Source organism: Lepeophtheirus salmonis, chromosome 6 (genome assembly GCF_016086655.4).
Source record: "Lepeophtheirus salmonis chromosome 6, UVic_Lsal_1.4, whole genome shotgun sequence".
Taxonomy (NCBI): Eukaryota; Metazoa; Arthropoda; class Copepoda; order Siphonostomatoida; family Caligidae; genus Lepeophtheirus; species Lepeophtheirus salmonis.
In genome coordinates this window covers 40,689,306-40,706,782 of record NC_052136.2, presented here as the reverse complement: position 1 = coordinate 40,706,782, position 17,477 = coordinate 40,689,306, and the positions used below count along the sequence as shown (strand labels likewise).

At 32.1% G+C, this 17,477-nt stretch overlaps 1 protein-coding gene across 3 annotated transcripts in view; it reads left to right on the top strand.

Moving 5' to 3' along the window:
• The window catches only part of LOC121120035 (uncharacterized), a 137,700-nt gene that overhangs the window by 51,720 nt on the left and 68,503 nt on the right, over positions 1 to 17,477 (top strand). For all 3 annotated transcript variants that reach the window (XM_071889435.1, XM_071889436.1, XM_071889437.1), the window contains exon 10: positions 16,681 to 16,851. The gene's annotated coding sequence lies outside the window, so the exon portion shown is untranslated. The remainder of the gene's footprint in view (positions 1 to 16,680; positions 16,852 to 17,477) is intronic.

The following is a 17,477-nucleotide window of genomic DNA, read 5'->3' as shown; positions in this document are numbered from 1 at the left end:
TACAAATTTTGAACGGTTTAGAAAAAATATTCAGAGGTAGCTCAACGGTTCCAAAGTTTTGAAATTTTAAGATTGTCTGCAAAAATGAGTCTTTTTACCTAAATATCATCTAAAAATTTCGGGGTTAAAACAAATTTTATGATACAAGAAATTTAGCTAAATAAATTTGCCATCAAAGATATATTAACGTCTTTTCATTAATGTTTTGTGCTAATTGGTCAAAAAGAGCAAAAACTACCATAACTTGCATTTTTTGATGTATGCCCATCTGATGTTCGGGAAAAGAAATCCATATTAACAATTTATGTGTCCCAAATTATTAGCAATTGTTAATTTATTGCTCAAAATAGAAAAATCAGTTTAAGTTAGGATAAATTTGACCTTTTTCCTACCTTTTACTGACTTTTTTCGAGTAAAAATACCGTATAAGCTAAATTTATTTAATAATACGTAATTGACTATAAAAAAATACTCGATGCATAGATGTTGTTGACCTTTTGCCGTCCTTTACTTGATCAAATAAAGTCTTAGTACAGCCAAATTTTAATCATTAAGTAAAATAATTAAATGTTATTTATTTTAAACTGATATAAAATTTATGAGCACTGTTATTTAGCTCAAATTTTTATGATGGAAAATACGTGATCAAATTTAAGGTATGTGCTTTGACACCATAAATTCAAATACGGGTAGGACTGCTAGAGCTTGTGTTCTTTAAAAAAAAACTAGGAAATAATCATTTATCTCTCGCATGCATACACCATATTATGGAATTACTCATAAGAACAGCATTCCAGTCATGTTTTGGACCTACGTCTTTTCCTGATGTTCAAAAGATTTCAAGAAAAATGACCATCCATTACTACATAGAAGTATGATACAGGAAATGAAGATCTTGAAATAGTTAGTCTTGTAGAAGATGTACGACAAGAGACCCTTGATTATGCGAAGAAATGTATGGAAACAAATCTTCTTAGAAACATCTATGTAGAATTCCTTAACCTGGTAATTATATTCCCTGATAATGTGCATCCTCTAGGTGTAAAATTTATGTCAGCTGGTTGCTATACAACACGTCCAATGGCTATCAAAAGTTCTATACTGCTTAAAAATTTGGATGTTTCGATCCCAATTCATATTAAAAGACATAGAGGAGCGTGGATTGGGCAATATTGTTGTGTTAATAGTAGCAGCTGACATATTTTTTTTGCTTTTAGAGACACTCTCTCTCTGCGAGTCTGGATGTCTGCTCCTCAAGCCTTAACTGCATCTAATGATGCCCTAAATTTAATAAAATCCCTCCTTAAATATTAATCTATTAACTCAAACTTTTGGAATCTCAACATCACAAAAATATTCAAGTACTTATGGTACTTGTTCGAGGAACTTGTTGGATTAGCTCTAAGAAGTGAGGGAGTGGAATGCTGTCGATTCAGCGGAAGTCATCAGGTCATGCAAATCCTTTAGGGGCAGGATGGAGGAGATGGTGGCTGCTAAGGGAGGACATGTTGAATAAATTTATTGTTTAATATCATGTCTAACTTTTTCATATTAACAAATACACTACAAATTCCATTTTTATCAAGCAGGTTGAATTTTAAGATAGTTCCAATTTATCGTGGACACCCTGTTGATGGTACTACTCTTTTTTTAATTCACCTCATTTTCAGCTAGTACTAACCTTCAAAATACAGCTGTTAAAATTTCCTGAAAATCTCTTCTTTAGTTTGTGAGTTATTGTGCTAAGTTTTGAAGTAATTATATTCAAACTATGTAATAACTTGCAATGTGTTATGTGGACTCTACTTCATGAAACGAATAAAATATAATAATTAAAAAAAAAACAATTTTTAACGAAAAAAAGCCATGTGATTTTTTTGATAAGCCCAGGACTTCTCAGCCAATCTGATAGTAAAATTAGTATCTGAGATAATGTTGATTTTAAGTGTATTTTTTTTATATCCGAATTTAATATTTACGGATTTGACTGTACATGAGTAGGACTAGCATAAAATATATTTTGCTGCTTAAAGTTTAAAAAGAAATACTTCAATGTCACTACATTCATTATTTACTAAAGGATTTCGATATTTCCTTGGATCCCACTCAAAGACTATTTTCCAGGAAAAGAGAAACCCTACTAGCTACAATATTTATGTTTTTCTTTTTGAAAATCGAAGTTGAGTATATATAAAAAAGCTTGACGTGTGGATTAGCATTCATAATACTAATATGGAGCAAATTGACGGCTGAGAAAAAAAATGTAATGAACATAAGATTATTTATCATACTAGTAAGATAACAACTTTATTTCTATGAGATGTAATTAGTATTAAATTATGTTTTTTAAGATAATTTAATTTACATTTATGCATAGGTCTCTCCTCCTGTTCTTCTAACCCCTTAAACTAAGAAGACCGACTATATATATTAATACTAACTTTAAAAAGAAATTGCCAACGAGTGGAGATGCTTTATTTTTGTTTATTCTCAATCTATAAAAATGCGGAATGTTATGCTCTATTTCATTACTTCCGCTTCTTTTACTTATTCCCCGGCCTAGATGACCTCATTCTCCTTCTCACTGCCCATACTATTTTTTCCCTAAGTCATCATTATCAGCAGCCCTGAATGAATATCGCATTTTCTTGATTTTTGAAATTATATAGAGATGGAACTCCATTTAGCATGGATTGCACTTTTAACACTAATTAACTCCATATATTATCATTTAGTTACTATAGAGTGTTTTCATAATTTCATCTTTAGGGCACTAAGTTGACTTTTACTAGATAAATGAACAAATCTATATTAATAGAGCAAAGTTTACATATCTGTATGTTGGAATGAAAAACAGTCATTCTTGATATTAGAAATACGGATGTAGTCCTATTAATGAAATCTTGCAGTCATTTTGCATGTACTGGGTGGCCCATTGAAATCTGATTAATTTACTAATTTAATAATTAATGAAAGTTGAGTTATTCAAATTTATTTTTATTTCCATATATTAAGGCATTAACAATTAGTTACAAAACAAAACAAATTTGAGCTCTCCAGCTTATGTACAAGCTGAGAAAATAACACATGAACGTCATCGACGAATTTCCATTCTTGTACTCCAAACAGTTGTGCGTCTCTAGAAACACTGTCTATGCCGTCTGCAAGTTGGAAACGTTGGAGAGCAAGAAGGGCTCTGTCAAAAAGGCCAAACTGGACTCAGATGAGTTAAATAAAACAGGGCTGGTCAATTCCCTAAAGTCCCTGAAGACCCATGCAAGATAATTCGGGGTTTCACATCAGATTGTCCAGAGAGCTAACAAAAAAGTGGTTGGAATGAGCCTTGTGAGGCTGGAGAGGCCACTTTTAACACCAACAATGAACGATACCCATCTCCTCCGTTGCAAGACTCTATTGAATCCGTATTTTGAGTTCTTTTGAACTCTTTTTTGAAACTTTTAGGCCCCTACAGCCCTGATGACATCCCCTTCAGCTATATATTTTGGGTACAATGTCCGTCATCCAAACACCGAGCCCCTTAAAGCTATTGTCGATCAGCTCTTAGAAAAATTGGATGCTCCACCGTCTTTGGATCTCAGGAAGAAATTTAAAAAATATATATTTTACTTCATATTTTACACCTCTGCGTGTTTTATAATTTCATATGTCAATAGAATCATGAGAATGAGGTGTTTGGAATTTAAAATTTCAATCTATTTCTAAAGAAACCATATTTCTTTATACTTTACAATAAAACTATGTAGAAAATACGTGTTATTAATAGAGCTGTAACTAATATTTTTCTTAAGGGGAGATGTTGGGTTAAATATTTTGACAATTTTCAATATAACCCAATAAATGGTTCATTTTTGCAAATATTGCTAAAATTATGAGATAAAATTGTCTGGAAATTAAAAATACTTCTAACGCTAGTTTACCACATCCATCATGTGCATACACACAATATTTTTCACAGAACTTTGTAAATAAAGAAGTAAGAGAAAATGTTACGTGAGTTATTTTCATGCTTCTAAAATTTAATTTATCATGGCATTTTCACGCCCCCAATCAAAATACATTTTAAACCAAAATAAAACCCCTTTATTTTGAAAGGGAGAATATTGTTGAAGTTTGAAAAGTATAATAGGGTAAATTGTAAGAATTTATTTACCCATTGGTCCGTTTCAAACTAATACAAGTATATATGGTATATATATATATGTACTTGTACAGTATACACATGATAAATGTAGTAATCCACATCAAGGATTTTAAGATATTTTTGAAAATGTTATTGAAACTTATGAAAGAAAAAGTTATTAAATATAATAATGTTAGTTTTTTGATGGACAAGTAAGACTACTCCTGTTAAAAAGTATCTTTTATTTCAATCTTTCACATATGTTTGTCCGCTTCTTGCCTCATAGTAGAAAAACCCTTGGACATGAGAAGGTATACTAGATCTTAGAGAATAAATCATTATTTATCACCAGTCTTTATTGAAATCTAACCTATTTAGTTATTGCTGAAGGCAATGGTTGAATTGATTTCTACATATCCTACTAATAATTACTAGAGAGTGGGGACCCAAAACTTTAAATAGCATTTAATTACAATTTTATTCTCGTTATTTTAATTTCAAGTTCTATCTATGCAAACAAACGACAGCTAAAACAAAAATAAACAAGTTTTGTGTTTCACCCATGTCTCTAAGTATATAAATGTCAGAACAACAACAAAAAAGGTAATGCGTGTGTGATGTCCTCAGCACCTGTGTCAGTGCCAAGAAGGCTGCAGAGACCATGACATCACCATCCGGACTTCTTACAACATCAAGAACTTGTATAAAAAACCCATACATCCAAGAAGAACCAAAACTAGTTGCAACAATATGTCTGAATTCTGGCCTGCCCTGATGTGGCCCTCCTCCAAACCTGACTGCAGCCCCCTGGAGTTTGATATGTTCTAGTGGAGAATGTTTGTTTCACCTTTCATACAAATTTGGATTCGCTCCAAGCTGCCATCATGACAGTATCATGGCATTCAACGTAAAGAGGTGTCAATCTGTTCATTGGTGTGTCGAGGCTATTATTGCTTCTGAAGGAGGACATATTGTATAAAAAATAAAGTTAAATATCGTATTTAAACATATCACGATTTGGTTTACAGCTGTCGTTTCTGATTCTATAAAAATCCAACTAACACTGTAGGTTAATACGTCGTCAAAATTATCTTATTTTTTAAAACTAAAATCATTTTGTAAGAACTAAAATGTTTTTTTTTAATCGTTAAAAATTGAAGAATTTTTGATATATTTAAGTTTTTGCTTAAAAATTAAGGAATTAAGTATTTTAAATATTATTTTAACTGATTGACTGTTTTTGCTGATGTTTATTTAAAAAAGGAATGATTTTCTCCGTAATCTAAAATTAGATTTGTAATTTGTCAATAAACACATGGTCTCCCTTTCCCATGAGGTAATACGTTTGCAACGCTGGAAGGCCTGAAATTTTGCTTTTTTATGTTTAATGGTACGTTGATTATATATTTTCAATTACATCCATGAATTTTTTGAGCGAAATTTTTTTTCAAACTGCAGAAAAACTCATGTATCAAATGTGATACGTAAGGTGTTATAGGGTTAAAACTCCAGTCATTTAAATATATTTACAGCTATCTTTTAATTACACTTTCGATCAATCTAATACGACTATTTTTTAATACTTAACCCCAGATCATAATTCAAAACAGGTGTGACTTATAAATTTTACAATAATAATATAACTAAGGGTTGAATTGGTTCCTCATATAGGACATCAATTTGAATGATATTATTGTAAAGTACCTCAGTTTACCAATTGAATTAGTTTGGTAAAACTTTAAATATCTTTTAAAGACGACAATAGTATGAGATTATTCTAAATTTAGGCCTAATGAAAATACTTATTACTCTTACAAATATTATATCCTTGATAATGGATATTGATTGATCCAACGTTATATAGGAAAGTCAATTTTTATACGGAATGGCTTAAGTACTCTCTTGGAACAATTTAATATTTTTATATAGAATTAACTGTTCAAATTACCAATGGATTCGAATGGTCCAGTTTGGTATGATAAAACAAAGCCATGTAAGCTCTGAGGATATACCTCCCATTTAAAAATCTCCCAGAATTTAATTAATTTATAAAACAGAAAATTCCAAGTTGATTTCCCAATATATGTTGGGTGGATTTTGAGTGCAGTTTTTTTCGAATTGTTTTAACTGTTTGACAAGTCAATATATAAAAATTTAAAGTTGCAACCTCATTGAAAGCACTTTTAAATGTAAGGGGAAGGCTTTGCACCATTCTCAATGGATTGCAATACAGATTATTATGATCTTATTTGGGTGATAGTTTGGCAAGTAGAAAAAAAAACATTCCTGATCGTTTAGGACGAGATCGAATACATTTTGGAGCCGACACATCACTAATTATAAAAATGTTTTTTTTCTTCAGGAATTAAATGAATATTTGAGTGATTTAACGAAATACTTATGTAAAACAGTATTTTTAAGAATTGTTTTAAAATTTTATGAATTTTTTGTTGTTGTTGTGTCAACATAAAAACAATCTTGAACAAAAATCAAGGAAGGGAGAAAATCTTAATATCTTTTTTGCTTCATACATACATACAAGCCAATGTTTCTTTGACATATTTGAGTCAATTATGGACTCTGTATTCAAATTTGGGGAATGACTTAAGATACCTGATAATTATAGCTATAGTTTAAAATCTTCATTTGCTTGGATAGACTCATATTGGCCCGATGTTGCCCCTTTTAAAGAAAATATGTCAATTTATCATTCTTTTATCGCGAGGATCAATTTTAGGCTAGCTTAATTGCAACTTGCGATGTCTCCAAAGGGTTAATAATAGAGGTGTATCGATGCATCGGAATTGAGGGAATTTGTCTTTTTTGAAGTATAGGAATCGTCTCAATACTGACGATTCCACCGATACTTATCTATAATAATTTAAATGGATAATATAAGTTATTTGAGCTCATTTTTGGAGACAAAATTACGGGTTACAAATCAATAAAATTGGTTAGACTAGACAGACAAATTAAAAAAAAAAAAGAACATAGAAAGATTATACAAATTTGCAAGTTTAAACTGGAAATTTATTTTGGAAGTAAAAAATTTAGAAATAACCACATTTTTAGAGCCCTATACACTTGAATTGTATCATGAGTCGTTCAAAAAGTCCATAATAATAGAAGTTGGGCTGATTAGTTTATTTTGAAACCATTCAGTAATTTATATTAATAAATATTTCTCTTTGATATTATTGATAGCCGAACTGATGTCGAGTCCATGTATTCTGAGTCAAGTTCGTCCCGGGTCCATTAAAAAATGAGTCCGGACTCCAGCAGTGGTTTATACATATTTTCTCGACCTAGGGCAAGCATATAAACCTCAGTTTGGAACTGGAGAAAGTTTCAGTCCATTTGATCTCATGTGGGGCGAATCAGTAAAATAATAAAAAATAGACTATTGTTAGTATCGCAAATATTTTTTTCTTTATCAGTCAGACATTTGAAATTAAATGGGAGGTCGAGGAGCGAGGAGGCTGACTTTAAATATCTAACAAAGGACACCCTACCAAACTCCATAATTTGAACCAACCATAAATTAATTGACTCCTGAGCACGGAGAGTAATTAACTTATAAAAATGCATTATTGTAGAATTTGAACCTCAAAAACGTATTGATCTGTACAATAGTTCCTTTAATTTTAAGCGGCATCAAACCCAAAATTGAGAGAATTAATTTTTAATGAACAATAGTCTTGATTAGAAAAACGTTTTCACCGTAGATATATCCCTACTCTCAAATGAACAAAGAAGTACCCGAAGAGGTGGCCTACTTTTGTTGGAAAAAGTTGTACCAAAAATGTAGAAAAATATATTCATTGATCTCACAAAAAGTCAAGATGCTGAATGGAAAGGATATATCTCTTCAAAAGGAGGTTTTAAGCGGATTTTGTTTGGTACAGCTTTATCAAACAATCATATTAGTAATATATCAGATCCATTGTCTACCGTGGGGAAAATTTTAAGGAGAGGTTCTCCAGTATATGACTTGAGTTCCAGAGTGGACATCATCCTCCAAAATTATAAAATGAAGTACTTCTTCAAGCAACAGGAATATGCAGTAGTTTTGGAGTTGGAAACGGTGAAGAAAAATACTATCTCTGTCCATGACACTTTCTTGGACAATAGTTTCTCAAAGAGGAAGTTACTATGTATATACTTTAATAAGAAGCTCCAAGCGTAACCAAGCCCCTGCACATTGGCCAGTGAAACTTAAATATGGAGTAATTACATTAGACGCACCAATGAAGGTGTCCAAAGAATATGTAAGACTACTAAAACTCACACAAATCTAGTTCAAACGAATACTAAGATCCACTTATGGAATCTTGGATGGTTGTAAATTTAGGACTCAGTGCCAGATCTCCGCAGGATGCATTTCCTTTTATGACCCATGTAAAGACAGTGGGAAAATATATAACTCGGTCATCCACACATTCGCTGAGTACACCCGTATAGAAATACTTAGAAGGGTTCTTATAAATACAAAGTCAAGTTATCTATTGGCCAAAATTCACTTTGGATTTGGCATGTTCCTGATAGTATTGTTATAATGCAATTCCTCCAGGTATTTAATTTAATTATTTAATGTAATAGTTAATAAAAAAAAGACCACAAAAAAAATGAAGAACTAATTTCCTACTTTTTGTAAGGCACCATGGGAAAAGGGCTAGGGGTTTTTAAATTTGAATGTAAGCATATAAAAAATGTCTGGGATCCCCCAAGGTGTCTTTTTCATTTGAATTTTAAAATATTATTCAATACTCAAGATTCTACATATTGCCTCTAATCATAAAGAAATTAATTTTATTAACACAAAAGTACAGAGCATCTTATAAAAATACTTCCAAACCATACATAGATGTATAAAAATACGATTTTTTTTTTTGGTTTTTTAAATTATGTTTTATGTAATTCATGACATAAGTTGAAAAAATAAAAATCAAAAAAATGTAATCCACACTCAATTTTGAAAAAAAAATCAATTTAACTTTCTTAGTGTTTATGGGTCACATATGTACTCTATATGAATAAATGTATAGAAAATGTGATACAAATGTGATTGGCAACATATCCAATCATACACATGGCACATTGCTTCTTTCAATTAAAATATTGTTGTATGTATGTGCCAGTATATATGCAGAACAAACGAATAGAAAAATGACACATTTGTAAGTGTGGCATACCATTGATTTTTATTACTTTTCACCTGTGATTTATTTATAACCATGTACATTTTGTATTATTATTGTTCTATCAATACTCTTTTTTTATTTGAAAAAAAAGAAGATATATTTTCGAACCAAATATCTAGTTTTTGGAGATACATTTCTTTATCCCTAAGACGACAATTCAATCATTCTTAGGGGCAAAGTAATATATATATGAACTGGTTCTAGGAAAATTGCTCTGGAGAAAATTCCCAGTCAGGGCAATTTCCCATCATTTAATAACAAAATTAGAATATTTAGGCCAAAAACTAGTTTAGTGAATGGCAGGGCCACCAAGTAGATTCAAACCACTGCCATTAATTCCCAAACAATTTAGACCTTTCCGAATACTTCAAAATGAACCCCGAGCCCTTGGATCGTTTATGACTACACAATGCAGATTAAAATCCCTTACACCACTTTCTAAAGCATGTATGCTCCCTCCAAATACTTCAAAATGAACCCCGGCCGTTAGATTAATTAATACTGCGACAAAGGCATTCCTTTCCAAATGCTACAAAATAAACTTATGGTCCATAAGTTGACTACGGCTAGTCCACCAAGCACCAACCCTTCATAAGGTATGAAGCCCCACTCTGAATACTGCTAAATAAACTCCAGGTCCCTGGTAATTGTACATATATTAATTTTTATATAGTTTGTTGACCAGACGTTCCGGTTTTACTGTGACTCACCCATTTAAAAATACCGTACTACATAAATAATTGTTTTTCTTTGTTAGCTTTGTAGATAATGTACTTTTGAATTTTTGAACCCATGGGATTGGTGTTCATTTTGAAGTATTCAGAGCTTTGTGAAGTGTCGGGAATAGTTCTTAACCTCGTTGTCGCACCAGTCATTAAAGAAAACAAGTTTAGGACGAGGTTTTTTTTTTTAAACTTCATTTTTATTTTTTAGATGGAGTTACACTGATTAAGTAAAAGTAATTCTTATAATATTACAATTACTCAAACTACCCTAGGAATCTTTTGTGAAGTCCATATACATAAAGTATATTTATCTATTTTGGAATTACCTGGGCGCTAAACTACGCACATTGAGTTCAAAAGAATAATTTCTCCCGAGCGCGTTGTCTATGAGCTACGGCAATTCCATCGAGGTATTCTGATTTTATTAGTAAATCATGGGAAATTTTCTAATGGCAATTTTCCACACTAATCATTTTTTCCAGAGGGATTTTCCCAATGCCAATTTTCTCCAGGGGAGTTTCCCTTCATGAGAAAAGCCATATATTATAGTTTGTACTGTTATAACTTTTTAACTAGGTTATAACGAAGATTTTTAAATCATTTTTTTTTAATTTACGAAGGAAAAAATATGTGGAACTAACATATCAACCATCATAATAAATTATGGATAGGTACCAATAAAGAATAATATAGGCACAGAGTGGAAAACAAAAAGTTTCCATTGTTTCTCTTTTGTTATTTAAGCCATTATACCTTTTTTTATGATTGTCTTTCATAGTGTATACTTATCTTACTTTCAACGTAGTCCAAGATAGTTAGAGATATATTTTTCTAGATCTCCTTACTATTCAAAAGAAAAGAAAAACAAATATTACCTCTTGAATGAGAGGGTTATTGACTATTGTTTATATAAGTTATTTTTTTTGCGTAAGAGTAAAAAAATCAAACAAAAAATTATCATCATCGAATGATATACCTATATAAAATAATATTAGGTTGTTCCGAAATTAATGAGAAGTAAGACAAGAAATAACAGGCAAAATTTAAAAAAAAGTACTCAATCATGTTCTCCAACTCACACAACTGCCTGGAGAGCTCTTATTCGTTCACTAACTTCATCACACGCTGATTGCTCTTAAAATCGTAATCTCGGAGGAGTTGCTTCACCAGAAGAACCAGGACTTATCCTACACAAAAATGTGGGACTCCAAAAACTGCTTCTCGTGGTCCTGGAAAAGCTTAATCAGGCCTCTACAGCACTTCACTCACTCATCCATGTTAGCTTGAGAGAGTTAAAATGGGGTACCCACACGTTGAGGAGAGTTTTGAAGCAGTGATCCTCAGCCAGGGTTATAAAAATCACTGTGGGTGGTAGGGAAAGCTCCGCTAAGACCTTTTGAACGCTCAATCGGGTTTTGTTCTTTACGAGATCCTTAACTTAGGTGATGTTGATGAGTATCCTTGTCTCCGGGGAACGTCCTCATGAGACAAATTTCTCAAGCTTAAAAGTGCCATCCCGGATCTCACCAGCCAAACGAAAGAAAGTTGCACGACTAGGGCTGGTATCAGGGTAAACGATAGTGATGTCGGTGTGGACCGCATTCGCTTTTTAGTCTCTGAATAACTATGGAATGTCTTTCCAAAAAATAAAATACATGAGAAAATCGTTGCTGGTAGAATTTTGTAGCCAACTCTTCACCTTTCCCTTCAAACGAGCCTCTCTCAATCATTTCGGAACAAGCTAATCTATTATTGAATTCTGCAAAATATCTAGAACAATTACATAAATCAAATATATATTTTTAACTTAAATTACATTCATACAACAATATTGTTGTGTACAAGTTGTGATGTCTTTACAAGTTCCTACTTGTATAAGGAAATTCTACAAGTTTCGAATGTTTTGTCTTAAAATGCATTTTTTAATTACAACACAGGTCATTCTAATTACCAACTATTAATTGATCCTTCGTTTTCATAGTTAGATTGAATAAAATGAGTAATATATCTGTAGGCATTCGACTTTTATTATGTGGTACAGAAAACTTATATATTAGTTATTTGCAAAAAAAAAATATAGTAAAAAATTAAACAATTTATTTATTGATCATCCTTGGAATCGTGTCAAGATTATTCAACTTGAACATTTTTGCCTTTCACGTGTTCCCCTTGATACGTTTTCGTGTTGTGACACTTTCATATTGAGACGTTTTCGCCTTTTACTGTTTTGCCTTGCAATGTCTTCGCACTTATATTTTTTTGTACACCATAGTATGTTGCCCATATACAAGCACAGGTAGTAGTCACTGGGTGTGGCGTCTGGACTGTAGGGTGGATGCGTAAGAACTTCCCATCCGAGCTCCCGAAACTTCTAGCGCGTCATCAAATATGTGTACGGTCTAGCGTTGTCGTGATGATGCTTGCTGTCTCTTATTCACCAATTCTGTGAGATCGCCAGCTTCAAATGGACAAGTTGTTCACAGGGGAGGGCGGAATGGGAACCCAGTTGAGCGCAAACCTCTCCCTAGGGTAATTTTTTCTAAATTAAATATCATATATTCTCTAGGTTAAGTCAAAAATGTATTATATAGAACAGGTTGAATATAATGGAATTTAATATAGTTTTTTTTTCATACTTTAACATGTGTTATATATTTATTGTGTGCCACCTAATATATGTACTTTGTACCATTGATAATATAGTTAGTAGTTTTATTCGACTGTATACAAGTGATTTACAACATGCTGGACCTATTTATATTGTACTCTTAGAATTAAACAAACTCTTCCTTCCCCCAATATATAATTTATTTGGATCTGATAAGAAGAAATGCATTGAATTTCTATTTTCTTTACATGTATGTACAAACATGTACATGTATACTAAAAGGAGTTATTTTTCTTTGGAGAGGAAACTCAATTGCTTTCATCGTATAGGAAGTTCCCTAGATTAATAGGTTTGTAGATTGGGAAAATATATCTGTTTTGTATTATTGGAAAAATATATTTTTTCATGAGTTTTCATCAGCGGAGAGAGAGAGACAGGACTCAAGTCCCAATTTGTAAGACTTGAGTTTAAAATCTAATATCCGATACTTGAATTGGATTCTAAAACTAATAAGACTGAAGACTTATTTGGAATGGAGACATTTTTTAACAAATTATCTACAATCATTTCAATTTTCAAAAATTAATATATATCGAATAAAAATTATCTACTCTTTAAAGATATAAGTTAGAAAAACTTTCAAGAATACAAATAATTTTAGTTTTTATAGCTACAAGTGTGGTCCCAGAAGTACCAGCCCTGACTAAGAGATGGTGATAGCTGTTAGCAAAAATTACTGTAATAGAAAGTATACAAACTATAAAGTGCATGTCTTAAGTTTAAAAGGCGCCACGTTATGTAGTATTTATTTTGCAGCCATCAATAGGTAATGACGTCAGGGAATTTGTGAAAATGGAGAAAATTGGTCATGTGATATCACGATACTTTTGTTTGAATGGCCTCAGTACAACCAAATATAAAAGCTGAACTGGATTTTGCACTGGGTCTGTCTGCTCCTTTGTTTACCAAAGTAAAATTTGGCTTAGTGAGCTTAAATGATGCCGTACCAGGTCCCAAGACAAGGATGGAGGATGGTAGTGGTTGGTCAAATGAGTTCACGAATCTACAAATTGTAATGGAAATCCGCATAGGTGTACTGGTGTATAATTGAAGGAACGTACGTGAGCTAGCAGACAATGTAAGCAGTTAAAAAAATGTGGTACATCTAATATTATTTGAAAAGTTGGACATAAAAGAGCAGTTTGCTAGATGAGTACCGCTTTGCTCACACTCGAGCAAACACAGTGCCGTGAAGAAGTTTCAATTGAGTGTTTAGCTAAGCTTTACAGCAACTAAGCAAAAAAATAAATTAATAATAATATTATTATATTTTTTTTAAAGAAGAAAACAGATTGTGCTAAAAATTACTCCTTTTCTTCCCTCCAAGAAAAGTGTTTTCTTTTCTGGTACCGCCCTCGTATTAGGCTTTATAAGTTATTTACCGGATTAAGATGTTTAAGCTGGAGACGGGCTTAAAAGAAATGTCTAACCTTAATGCTAAAAATCATTCATACATATACCACTAATGCCAAGATTGTTTTACACTGTGTCTGTTTTTTGTTTTGTTTACCGCCCTGTTTTCTTAAATAATAGGTACACTAGGTATGATGAGTGTTAAATCCTGTCACTGCAATCCAACGTTAGGTTCATATAGATATTTTGGCCATATATATATAGGTTCACGCATTTTCTGTTCATCCTTTCTTTTCAGAAAAAAATCCATTCAGCCACTCATTGATTAATAATTTCCGTTCATCCAATTTACTTCTATTTCTTTTCATTGTAAGATGTCTCTTTTACAGTATGACTGGTGATATCACTGAATCATATAATTTTTCCTAATTATTTCTTTTTTTTTCCAGAATTTACCTTCTAAATTTAATTAAAAATAGGGTGATTTTAAGGACGTTTATTGATTAGTAATTGAGTAATTCATGTCACTCTCAGCACCTTGTAGCACAAAAAACTTTCGGGTATCCATCAAAATTTAGAAAAAAGTTGATCTCATGGTTGTCGTTTTGCTACTTGGTTTTTACTCACAAGTAACTACCCAATAATGATGGATGGGAGATGGAACAAGAAGAAGAGTAATTATGGGATTCCCTTCTATTCCCCAAGGTATAAATAATATCCACGGATCGGGATTCCATCCCACTCACTATTAAAGATTTTTCATGACGTCATTTGTAATCCATAAACACCATAACTCATTCATATCCGTCTCCCATCCATCACTAGTCATCCCTTCTCTCCAGTGCCGACTGCCCATTGTCGATCCCTCCCTCTACAGCCCTACACGAAAACTACTAAATATTGTAGAAACATTAACCGTATGATGTCACTAACTATCCCTCTTCAAAGAGGGAATGAAATGTCCGGTAATGAATTTACTGTGAATGAAATTACCTAGCAGCACTGAAAATGCACATTAATAATGATATATATAAAATAATAATAATAAGAACAAACTGGAACAATGCTCCTGGTATACACACACGACTTCAATATTTCATTAATACGACTACATTATTATTTGTTATTTCAAAAATATGAATGATTAACATAAGTTAGCACTATATACACGTTCGATGTTATTTGTAGACGCCTGCAATATTTCATTAATTCGACTAATTTTTTTCCTCTTTTTTTTAACATACCTACGTTTATATTTAATTCAAATCTTAACAAACAATGAAAATGCACATGAATTATGATCAATTATGAAATTCCAGTGTAGAATGGGCATGTTAAATAAAAAAAAACCCGAAAATCAGCATGGACATCCCAACCATTTGAAGAATGTTTTGGAGGAGAGAAAGAATAATGCTCTTGAAGTTTTATTCGATCATCTACAATCAAAGGAAGGAGAAAAAGATATTAACAAGGATATTTTCCCATATTGATTCCCAATTCTTTTCTGAGTCCAACAAGGACATACAATTATAACTCCGCAAAAAATCCTCAGGGTTACGCTCCGTCTTTTATGAGTACACACGAACGTTCAAACAGGATTTGAATATAACAGAAGCTATTTAGGAAAGGGCATTAAGTCATACTCAGGAATCAGATAATAATGACAACTGCGAAGGAAAAGAAAAGTCCTTCTTGATTCTACCAATTACAATTTAATAGGTCAGCTAAAAAACCCACCGGATTTATATAATTGATTATGACATATTAAAACATTAAAAAACAAAAGAGTGCACGGCTGCAATATTTGATTAATACGAATACATTATTATTTCTTTTAGATCAAAATATGTTTATAATATACATCATGGAGCACTATATACAATGCCCCCGATTGTTTGATTACATATACTAAGACAAATATACAGACGGAAAGACAAACATTGCTTTATTAATATAGATGAACAATATTAATTTAACATACTATGATTTTAAATTGAATTAAAGTATATTCAATATCATTTTTGTCCGTTGGGAAATTTGTCCTTTACCAATTATTACACTCGTTTTGACGACCATTCTCTATCATAACAATTATATAATGTCATTCAAATATATTTTTTATTTATACTAACAGTAAACTTAGTGTTCTTGATGGGGGAAATGTTTTTTTGGACACATTTGGTAATTTATATATCATATAAGTACGCATCCACTCCTCATTTTTCATTTATAAATGGTTTATAGAGAGGAAAAAAATGAATGATGGTCACTCGACTTTTCAAGAAAGGATATTATTTATTATTTTCTTTCTAGCGGCAGACTTCAACATACATTCATTAATTTCCCTTCTGCCTGCCTGTTTGTGACCTTTTAAAGAACACTAATACATTTTTCAGCTTTAAAAAAAGAGAAAGACAAACAGAGAAGGGGGAAAAAAAAGACTTTGATTTATGGGTCTCAAAAAGTTTGGATAGAAGTATGTAATACAGCTAGAAATAAAGAAAGAAATAAAAGGAATTAATATTTAACAGTATTTGTTGTACTACAATACTTTTGACAAATTTTCATTATGTATATTTTCTTTTTTTGCAGATCAAATCCGTTTATGAGATATCTTCTTCCATGTCCTCAGAGTGTATAACATCTTGTAATGAGAATGGGTGCAGATGTCAAACTCATCGGCACGATCTGGGTGATGTAAATTACGTGCTGCTAGCTTCGTTTAATGGTGGAAATATTGCTTGTTTATGTGGGAACTTTACGGTGAGATACACTTCATGTAAAATAAAGCTGCATAAATCGATCTTTGAGTACAATTTGGAACTTTAACGTTTCATAATGTAATATCTTATTAGCACTTACGGAAATTTAAAGTGCAACCATATGTAGCAACAGTTCTAATATTTACATGTTTTGGTAAAAAGATACTATTGGACAAAAAATATATGTAGATAAACTAGAGGATGCCCTCAGTAGAGCACAAACCTCTTCTTATGTTCATTTTTCCTAAATTTGATTTTTGCTACCTTTATTAAATATACACGGTTGAGAAGCAAAACTTGGGCTTTAGAGCCTCCTGGCCTTCATGACCTCTGTCAGAAGGTGGTGTAAGGTCCTCATGTATGTGGACAATCGCAAGTTGGTCTTCACGGCCCTTCTGATGGTTTTAGTAGTCACGGAGAAGTCATTGGTGAGGCGATTCATCGAATTGGTGGGCCCTTCTTGATCTTCTTTTTCAAGCTTAACATGAAGTCCGGATCCCTATTTAAATTGTTTTCTCCACTTCCTGCTTTCCTGGAGAGGTCTTCTTCATCTTTCATCTTCATCTTGAACATCGTAAAACCCAGGCTCCTAGAGCACTTCACAATACTCATAATCTTCCCCACCTC